Source organism: Calliphora vicina, chromosome 1 (genome assembly GCF_958450345.1).
Source record: "Calliphora vicina chromosome 1, idCalVici1.1, whole genome shotgun sequence".
NCBI classification, from domain to species: domain Eukaryota; kingdom Metazoa; phylum Arthropoda; class Insecta; order Diptera; family Calliphoridae; genus Calliphora; species Calliphora vicina.
The window spans coordinates 119,002,313-119,011,959 of NC_088780.1; positions in this window are offsets into that span (position 1 = coordinate 119,002,313).

The following is a 9,647-nucleotide window of genomic DNA, read 5'->3' on the forward strand; positions in this document are numbered from 1 at the left end:
ATCGTTTATGAATACAACTTTATGAAAATTTTCCTATAATTGGTTTATAAACCTTTTGTAAATGTTTATGCATATGGCTGTTAGTCTTTATATAAAAAATCGATTTTTGGTCAGAAATATGAGTGATCACAGATCGAGCTCCTTTTCTTGATTAAACGCTTATTGGCCAAGTTATTAGCGAATTTAGATATTTTGAGTTTTTATATAAAAAAACGATTTTTGAATGATCACAGATCGAGATCCTTTTATTTTGAGTTTTTATATAAAAAACATTTTTGTTCTGAAATATGAGTGAACACAGATCGAGCTCCTTTCCTTGATTAAACGATTATTGGTTAAGTTATTAGCGAATTTATTTATTTTCAGTTTTTATATAAAATATATGAGTGATCACTGATCGAGCTCCTTTTCTTGATTAAACGCTTATTGGTCAAAATATTAGTGGATTTAGAATGTAGACAACACTTCTAATTAGATTTTTAAAGATTAGGGAATCTCCTTAAATAAATGTGTTTGCATCCTGTAAATTAATTTTTTTGTATGACAACGAATGAGTAATTTTATTTGTTATGTAAATTGATTTAAATGGATATTTTCTCGTGGTCTCGTTTTCGAATTTTAATTAATAACACTCTGCTACAAAATAACACTTTTTGTCAGAGCTTGAAAAGCAATCTAATGGGGGTTGTAGGCCTAGGTGAGGGCATAATAAAACCAGTTAGTATTTAGAAAAAACTGTTTAGGATAGGTCGTAGTACTGTAGTACCTCTAACTTACACATTTTTATACCGATTTAAAAATTGTAAACAATTATGGATAGGTAAAGAATAAAGCTTTCATAAAATGTATGGACAAAATTTATTTTCCAAAAAAGTTTTTATAAAAAGTTTCGCTTTATTTTTCTTACTAATTTTACTACGAACATTTAAAAACAAATTAGCCAAATAGGTGCAGCCGTTCTCCGATTTTTGTTAAATCGAAAAAAGTGAGCGTAAAAGTGGGCGTGGTCAATTTTTCATTTCGTAAAAATCCAAGTGTGACTATGACCAACATTTAAAAAAATAGATTTCTAAATCGGTCCGGCCATTCTCAACTGATGCAATTAGCAACGAATGACATTTGAGTTTTATTTATATAGAAAAATTAATGAGTAATTTTAACAAATTAAATATTCCTATAAATATGAAACATACCTTATATACATATGTATGTATACAAAATATATCTGTTATATACCACAGTCATTAAATATCCAGAATTGACATAAACTCCTGAAAAATCTGTTATATTTTACTTGAAATCAAACTGTATTTTAAAACAATATTTTAATTGTATGATATCAAGTGTGTAGGATTTCAAGGCATTCATGCATTGGTCTTGACCGTTCATAATTATCGACCACACATACACAGTTACTCCCACAACCCTATTAAAATAAGTACGACTCGTAATTTTCCAATTTGTTTGTCATTTTTCACATACTACGAGTAGATTGTAAAAGGACATTTACTATGACATTTGTCTAGATTAAATGTGGGTGTTTATATGAGTTTTTTCATGTGTCGATTTTTGTTTAAATTAATGATCAGATTTTTGTCTTCTTGCTTTTATTTTTATAAAATTAGTTTTTTATTTATTTATTTTCTAATTATATACTTAGATATATATAGAATTCTCTACTTTTTACTAGAATTTTTTTAATTTCATTATTTTGCTTTTTTGTTTCATATCGTTTTTTTTTAAATTTATTTTATATAAATTACTTTTCGTTTTTCTGACATTTTCAAGGATTTTTATTTTTTAAGGTAAAAAAAGAATCTTGATTGAAATTTAACATTGGCCTAAATTACTTTTTAAACGCACCGTATGAATGCAGAGTAGGTGTTAGATTGAATATTATATAGATATTATTACAGTAGGTGGTCAGCCATTTCATGACTTTTGAATTTTAAAGCATGAATGTCAGAATATTGTACCACTGTGTCTAATAATTCTGTGCTGAATATGTCAACTATGCTAACGGATGCGCACTGATGTTTGAATTATAAGACTGACATTATTGGCTCATTGTAGATTAAGAATCCAGAACAAATATTTGTTGTTCGCTAACATTTCTCTTATATGATTAAAATTTGTATTCCAATTTCTAAATTAGTTCCTCAGTTATTAATACAAACATACTAATGAATTGAATAATTATGTTGTTCCTAGTTAATTATGTCTATCAATAACTGCAATAACTTTTTCTTATATTAATATTAATTAATTTTGAAAATTTTCAAAGAATTATGCAAATATTTCGAAATTACACTGTGCTAGTTGAAAACACTGTCAAGCGGTTTAAACCCGGCGCGCTGCGGCGGTTTAAACTAATTCGAGTACGCTGAATTCAGTGGTGCTAACTGTTTTTTATGTTAGCTCTTGTTTTCGAGATATACCGTTATTTCGAAAATGGAGGAGGTTACACAACATACATATATTTGCGTAACTCAAAAAGGGTTTAGCTTATTAAATAGACTAAAAAACGAAATTCCGCAATAAATGGCAGAAAACTGATAAAAAAAAATCGACTTGAAACACAAATACATATTGAGTTGGTTTTAGTTAAGCCAATTCAGACAAGCTAAGCCCAAATGTTGTACAAAAACGGGTGCCTTGGACAGGACGTCATTATTCCGGAAATCACGGACTACAGTATATCGATACCTAATTTCGAAAGTACACCGCCAATAGCGGTCGCAGATTTGCAGGGATCCTAGATACCACTGGTATCTACCATTCAAATAGTCCAAAATCCTTCGGTTTCGATATCATCAGTATCAAGTGAACTGTGGAAAAGATGGGAACAATTTTAAAAAAGATCCTGAAGATAAAACTTTTGAGATGTTTATGAAAAATTAAAAACTAAAAATATTCGAATGTAGTTTATAAAATTCCATGCAATGGAAACAATAATGAAACATGTAATAAAGTTTATATAGGTACAACAAAAAAAAATAAACTTAAAACTAGAATAGCAGGACACAAATCAGATCAAAAATACCGAGACATTTCATCACAAAAAACAGCATTATCATCACATTGTGCTAATTTGAATCACTATCCTGACTTTGAAAATATATTAGTTTTGAATACAGAAAATAATTATAAACGTCGTTATATGTTAGAAATGTTACAAATTATAAATGTACCAACAAATCTAAGAATTAATTTTAAGGCAGATACAGATAATGTTGCTCAAAACTACAGACACTTAGTTTATAAAAACGGAAACAGAAGTTAAATATTTTTTGTTCTAAATATTTTTTGAATATTTTTTGTTTGTGTAATATTTAAAATTTTTTCATTTTGACAATTTTATTGAAATATTGAAAAAACAATTTGTTATTATAATTAATTTATTAAACTATTTTCCTGATGATGCTACACAAAGAGTAGCGAAATATTGAAAATAAATAAATATAATTATTTATAAAAAAAGTGACCTCAAGCTTAAATAAAAATAAATTCTGTATATTTTACTTAAGTTATTTCTTATACTTTAAAATATATGTATTTAAGTTTCGATTTCGAAATTGTCGATTGTTACCTTAACTTTATAGTTGTTGTAATTGTAGTTGTCAGAAATCGTTTCTAAAAACATTATTTTATATCTAATAAACTCCAAACTAAGACGTAAAAATTTTTTAACCAATATCGATAAGAACTAATTACTAATTATAAACTTTTAAATCGTCATAAAATGCACCATACTTCAGGCAGTGGTTGAAAATAGTAATTTTCAACCGATTTTTTAAATTGTTTTCTCAAATTATAATAAATACTTATATTACACTGTACAACACCAAAAAAAATTACAGGATCGGACCAATAAATTTTGATAGAGGAGACAAAAAAAAGACACGTGTTTTGAAAGTTTACATCTGAATTTCATTTGAGGGGGCGTTAAAGTTTCACAACTCTGGCACATTCTTATTGTTAATCATATAAGAAACCATGTGATCCTTACATTTTAGGTATAAAATGTGTTCAGCAAATTTATGTAAAATGTTACGAAGAACATTTTTGTAGAATATGTTAACCCTCTAAATCCTCAAGGCATGGGTCTTTTTTGTCCTTATTTTAAAAAAGAACAAAAAACACAATTAAAACAGGGATTTAAGGGGTTAAAATGTTCCGCAAAAATATTATCCGTGAAATTTTACTATAAGTCTCTGAATACACCAAAACGGAAAATTCAACCAGAAACTCAGAAATAAGACACAACAATAGAGAGCTTATGGTTAATTGGTGTTTTTGAAAAATATGGTGTTTTTGAAAAAAACCGGTTTTGGTTATTGTCTTCTAAAAAAAACCGGTTAAACGGTTTCGGTTTTTGTCTTCTAAAAACCGGTTAACCGGTTTATATTAAATTTTTATTTATTTATAAAAGATCTCCTTAATTTTATTTTTATTTGTGGACGCTAATAGGAAATGTGTTAAGAATTGTGTACTAAATCTTCGGAAATTTGTCATTTTTGAATTCTTAAGGATCTACCTTTATGTAGTTAGTTTATATTTTTTGTCAAACGCTATAATTTTCTATAAAATAAATCAGTATTTTTAAAAATGGTATCAAAGTTTTTCATAAATATGTTTGAATGAGCTTTAGAAAATATATTTCATTAAAACCGATTAATCGTCTTACAAAAACCGGTTTGTCAAAAAACCGAAAAGTTACAGCAATATTTTTAACAAAATTTTACTTATATGGAATTTTTAGGCTTATTATTGCTGATATTTTGATTATTCCGTTGTTTGATATTCGATTTATGAATACCTGAATACAAAGTAATTTAAAATGTCTAAAAGTTTATTTTTTATCTTTAAAATTAAGATTGTACAGTACGAATTGAATTGTTTTATAGTGTGAAGTTTTGTAAAGTTTTCTACTTAGTTATGTTTAGTTTAACACATTGATGTAATAACTTTGTTAGAATAAAATTCAAATAACAAAAAACTAAAAAAAAACTATTTCATGCACCCACATTTTGTATTATTTTTCCACATTCCCCACTCCTAAAGGTACGGTCACACGCACACCAGCAAATATTTAGTTAAATAATCATAACCACTATTTTTTGTACAAATTTTGTTTACGTTGTTTACTTTTACAAGTATTTCGTAAGTGCAAAAACAGCAAACCGAAATAAAATAAGTTTTTCAAATATTTAGTGGTTACGTCTTTTCCGTCAAATATTTGCCATGTGTTACCGTACCTTAAGTACCAAATAATTTTTACTTTGTTTTCTTAAGATTTTTTTTTTTGAATTTGCGGTCTTACCGTCATGAAGCGTCATATTACTACCGTGAATAGTATTTTCCTTGGTTGAATTATATAAGTAGAGATATAAATAAAAAATTGTAATAGTATTTCTTTCTTAACATTTGTATGAAGACAATCAACGTGTGTTTCTTTTATCGTTATAGGAAAACTAGAACACACCTTAAAAAGTAAAATATTCGAGTGTGTAGTTTCTTTTCAGATATATTTAATGGTTGTTTATTTTTTGTATGTATGTTTTTCCCAGATATCGATTGTTTTTTATGGAAAAAAAATATATAAAATTTCTGTTTTCTTTTGGTTTGTAAAATGCAAATGAATTTAAGGTTTTTCTTTTTGGGGCATAAATCAAAACTTTCATGTTGTAAACAGAAATGAAATAGACTGTGAAATACATTGTATGTTTGTAAGAACTACATTGTTAGAGCCATAGAAAATACCATTTGAAGGACATTAGACACATTAATAACAGATGAAACAATATATTGTTATTATTATAAATAACTTTTGTTGTGAATACGTAATGAAGGGAATTAAGAAATACATAATTGTTTTCAAGTTTTAAGTAACACTGTTTTACACTGAAAAAATACTTTTTATTTTTTACTAAACTTTGATGAAATGAGATTGGAGATTTAGCGTTGTATGTTCTATCAGTGGTCGGCACTCATAGCTGCCTGTGGCTGAACATTACCTGTAGTAAATTAAAAAAAAACAAATCACAAATCACAAATCACAATCGATACCTGGTCATATTACTACAGAGAAAGTGTCTAACAGATTATTATAAGTCATATTCCATGTTCTGCCTACTACTAATATTCATTCATACAAGGTGTTTTTAAGCAAGTTAAGTTTTTAAGTTTCTAAGCCCGATAGAACTTGAGATTGTAAAAAATAACACAAACAAGTAAATTTTAATCAAACAATTTTTTTTATTCGAAATATCAATACATGACATTACCATTTGAAAATGATTTCGGACATATGGCAATCGCGGCTGTTCTTCGCAAAGCGCACTATAGACATTTGTCGCGAATAACATGAACAGCATAAACCAGGTACTTCAAATAAACTCACAGACATATTCGAGAGGTGTCAAATCGCACGACCTTGGAGGTGCTATAAGTCAAAGTAAATTTTTATAATTTGACTGCGTTATATGTTCAGTCCATAGTTGTGTAATGTTTTTGAGTTTTTTCATTGTTTCTGCTCTATGTGTATTTCTCTTTGGACAAATATTTAAGGATTTAAGTAATTCGAACCATAATAAGTTTTAACTGTAAAAATGTCCACAATATTTATACCCTGCAGATGTTTGTAACGCCCAAAAATATTAGTCTAACACCCACCTTAAAGTATGCCGATCGACTTAGAATCACTTTCTGGCTGAAGATATTCGATCAAATTTGCTACATATCATTTTTTCGGCCCAAGGACAAAGCCTGTTGAAACTGGCTGAAATCGGTTCATTATTTCACCTAGCCCCCAAACATATGTCCTTTCGAATTTGGACTTTATCTGTCATAAATGTTTATATATGTATCTCCACAAATTCCGCTCTAAATAAGTTTTATATACAGTGCACAGTGGGGGATCTGAAAAAAAAAGTGGAAATAAATCTGTAACTTCTAAACGAATAGCCCGATTTTAATAAAATTTCCCATGGCTATAGAGGAGGTGTCGATAAGTTTAAGTTTTGAATATGGGCTTAAACAAGCAAGGGGGGGCCGAGCCACAATGCCCCAAAGTGGAGCACCTCGGGTATAACGATTTGAAAGATTTTTATATATATGGAATGTACTAGACGAGATCTACAAAAAACATTGCTTTAGCCATATATTATCTCTTATAGTTTACGAGTTATTCGCATTTGAAAAGTAAAATTTTATTTTTTTTGCCTACCTTGGTCTGCCATTTTGCTAATAACGGATCCAATTCTTTTCCGATTTTCTTTTTTTGAATTAACAACAAATTTATTAATAATCTTAAGAAAGAATTGTTAAAAAATATCTACTGAGTCAAAAGTTATGTGCATTCAAACTTAAACAAAATAAAAAAGTCGTTTTTTCGCCATTTTTTTTCGAAAAAAGTACCTACATTAATTTTAAATTATACAGAAAATGAGAAAAAAAATAAATAATGTGTTTATATTTTTCTGAAAGATAACATTTCGGGAAATATTATAAAAGCAAAATAATATCAAAATTCGTATTATTGCGTGGTCCAGAGCCTTCCGAAGTAGACCTATTTTTTATGTAAATTTCAACTTTAGACAACATATTCTAAAATCGCATAGCTGCTTTCAAAAAATTAAGACCAGTTTTGTATGTCCCAATCTGTTCTTCAATATCGTGCAAAGGAATTTCATAGCCCCGAGCTTGGTACCTTCAATAGATCCAAAAATCTAAAAAATCCCAATATTGGGATTTTTGGAAAGTTTTTTGGGAATTGTGGGATTGTCATTAACAATTCACAAATATCTTTTTCACTTTTGGATTTGCATCGAACGTTTCTATATAAGTGTAAAATTTCATTAAAAACGATTCATAAACCAAACTTTTATTGCATTTTAAAATTTTAAATTTTCCAAAAAAATCAGCTATAATTTTTTATTCGAATATTTTTTAAAAAAGTCTTCAATAATTTTTTTAATTCTTAAAAACATTTTTGAAAAGAGGACATAATTTCCTACACGCTGATATATAATATGTATATCTTTTCTTTTCCGCTAGTCTCATTAATGGCTTCAAAATAGATAACTCACAGTAATTAGCTTCATCTTGTAGTGTTCACCGGTATTTGGTCATGCAGCAGTCGGCAAGGCAGTGCAATAAATTGTATTACAAAACGGCAAGATTTTATAATTTTCTGTTTGTTGTTGATTTTGAATCCATAAATTTGTTCTATAAATTAAATTCTACCACAAATAAAATTAAGTGTCAAACATTTATAAATTTTTTTTTCATCTGAGCAAAATTAACGTGTTTCGGAAATAAAAGTGTGCTGTAAATTGTTAAAAAAAATCATAAAATAGTGTATAGAAGTGTAATAAAGTGGTTCGGTCTGTATTTAGTCGGAAAATCAAAGGTAAAATTTCAAGTATTTTGATGTGTTAAATTCTCTCACAAGTATGTTGAATTCACATATCACAAGTACGTGTGAAGAGAGTAGTTATTGTTACTCTCAGCTGCGCCTCTAGTTGTACCCTATGGTTTCTAGTTTCTGAAAAATGTTTGGAAAAATCGGTAAAACATATATGGACAAAGATATGTGGAAATACATTGACCCACCTCAGCGAACATCCGCTGTTAATAACATGATATGACCGAAACTAATGGAACTAAAAATACGAAATTTGGTCCGAATATTTTATAATAATAAAAATATAATGATATAAACGTGAGAAAATATGTTTATTTAAAACAAATAATGTTGGTCAAGTTGTAGAAAAATTGTATGTGTTCATGGTGAATATGTATGAATTGACACAGTCGAATAAAACACACTTGTGTGTTAAAACAGTAATCATGCATACATATTTGTGGAAATATTTGAAAAAATAATTGACAATTACATGGAATTTAGCAAATAATTTTTGTCTTAAATTTCTGGCCACCACTGTATACTAAATTCATGTCACCAAACCACTTTAACGTGCATAAATAGCTTAAAAATTTTGGTATACACACAAAATTCAACATAGGTAACTTTCATATAGACATAAATTACACGACCTAATTTCATGGTGATCGGTTCATAATTGGATATAGCTCCCGTATAAAGCCCATTTCCAAAAATCACTCAAAAATATAAATTATTGAAATTTTAAAAGAAAATTTTTTTTGCTCTTTTACTTAGTGTATTTAGGGTATTATATGGTCGGGCTTGACCAACCATACTTTCTTACTTGTTTTTTCTGTGTATGATAAAACAAATATTTAAAATCAAAATATTTTCAAAGGCTGTAGGAAAGTAAAAACAACTACAAACTTTAGAACCGATGAGGCACAGGTTAACGACATCGGATCGTGCTAATATTTAGCGGGATATGTTTTTATAATCCAGCAAACAATTATAGGGGGAGTTACTGAATAAAGCCATCCCTCGTACTATTGGAAAAGAAATTTTAAATATAGTAGCATTATTAAATAAAACACGCACGTCTCCATATATTTCTATATTTATGTACGAGTATTTGCGTTAACTTCAAAATTTCTTCGAAATTTTCTGTGTTCGTGTTTTGATTGTATGTTTATTTTTAAAAGTTTATTTTGAAAGGTAGCAAACTTTTCGTTTTGGCATTAACTTTTTGTCTTATTTT